Source organism: Otolemur garnettii, unplaced genomic scaffold (genome assembly GCF_000181295.1).
Source record: "Otolemur garnettii isolate 467f Iridium unplaced genomic scaffold, OtoGar3 scaffold00299, whole genome shotgun sequence".
NCBI lineage: Eukaryota > Metazoa > Chordata > Mammalia > Primates > Galagidae > Otolemur > Otolemur garnettii.
In genome coordinates this window covers 329,636-331,504 of record NW_003852694.1, presented here as the reverse complement: position 1 = coordinate 331,504, position 1,869 = coordinate 329,636, and the positions used below count along the sequence as shown (strand labels likewise).

The 1,869-nt window shown below is 36.9% G+C and overlaps 1 protein-coding gene across 1 annotated transcript in view; it reads right to left on the bottom strand.

The window, feature by feature from the left end:
- OLR1 (oxidized low density lipoprotein receptor 1) overlaps positions 1–1,869 on the bottom strand; it is a 15,465-nt gene that overhangs the window by 2,019 nt on the left and 11,577 nt on the right. The gene's annotated exons all lie outside the window — the stretch shown is intronic.

Here is a 1,869-nt window from a genome sequence, read left to right as displayed (position 1 = left end):
GTTCAAGACCAGCCTGAGCAAGAGCAACACCCCATCTCTACTAAAAATAGAAAAATTAGCCAGGTGTCATGGTGGGCACCTACAGTTCTAGCTACTTAGGAGCCTGAGGCAAGAGGATCTCTTGAGCCCAAGAGTTTGAAGTTGCTGTGAGCTATGAGGCCACAACACTCTACCCAGTGCACAGAGTGAAACTCAGTCTCAAAAATATTAAAAAGGAATTATATTCAGAATCTACAAATGCCTAAGTAGCCCCAGAGTCTTTATTTCTCTAGTATTTTGGGGGGAAAAAACATTCTGATTTTAGCAAACTAAATTTACTTCTCATTTAGCATTTTCACTTCCCCTGTTACAAAGCAAGACAAGCTGGGGTGTAATTTTAGAATCTTTTTTTTTAAGTTATGTTTGGAATAACAAAACAGATTTGGAGGAATGGATATTTAATAGCCACTCTGCTATTAAAAAAGTTATGCTTGTGTTTTAAAACTTCACATCTTTGAGTAAAGGAGTCAGGCTTAAATATCATGTGTCCTGCTTTTCAACATGTGCTGTCAAATACAGTAGCCTCATGTAATTTTTGAGCACGTGAAATATTTGAAAGGTGACTAGTCCTTACTAAGATACAGTGTAAGTATGAAATATATAACTAGGCCAGGCATGGGGGGCTCACGCCTGTAATCCTAGCACTCTGGGAGGCCAAAGCAATTGGATTGCCTGAGCTCAAGAGTTTGAGGTTGCTGTGAGCTATGACACCACAGCCCTCTAGCAAGGTGACAAAGTAAGACTCCATCTCAATAAAATAAAATACACAACTGATTTTGAAAACTTATTATGAAAAAGAAGTGTAAAATATCTCATTTATATTTTTATACTGACTCATGGTATAATAATATTTCCAATATCTTGGGTTAAATTAAATATATTTCTGAAATGTATTTCACCTGCTTATTTTTCAATTTTTTAAAGTGATTACTAGAAAATTTAATGATACTTAGGTGGCATGCAACTTATTTACTCATTACTTTTTGGACAGAGTTGTTCCAGGGAGAATAACGTATCAATACAGAGAGACCATCTAAATTTCAATAAGATTTCAAGAATCAGGGAGGTTTTCAGTGGTAAAATTCCTGGAGTGTTCAACAGACCCAACTCCTGTCTTAGGAAACAGGTAAAACATGGTAATGTCTATATGTTTATGGATGTTTTCAACAACTCTCAAATTGTCATTATTCTCATCATCACTGTTGTCACCTCTTCCCTGTGTGACTAACACTTGGAATGTTCCCTTAAAGGGAAACAACCAACTTGGGTCTAGACTATGACCAAATGATGAAAAAATTAATATCTTTGAAAAAAGCAACATCTTAAGTTCCATTTTTAATTTATTGCAAAACTTTCAGATAATCAGATACGAGTAGACATCATCAGAGAGAAGAAAGTGGGAGGGCACTGAAAAAATGGAAGAAAGTGAAAGCAAAAAAATGTACAAATACCAACTTCAAAGCAATGCTTCTTAATCTGCCTAATCCCATATTATTATGTAAATGTAATAAATATATAGTTTGTTGTGGACAAAAAGAATAGTGTAGGCAAGTTATCAAAGGAATGACAATGCCAGAAAGATACAATTCAAAATGTGGTATTTAAACCATGCATTTTTTGGCTCGGCTCCTATAGCTCAGTGGTTGGGGTGCTGGTCACATGCACTGGGGCTGGTGGGTTTAAACCCAGCCCAGGCCTGCCAAACAATAATGACAATTACAACAACAACAAAAAAGTAGCTGGGCATTGTGGCAGGCACCTATAGTCCCAGCTACTTGGGAGGCTGAGGCAAGAGAATGGCTTAAGCCCAAGAGTTGGAGGTTGCTGTGA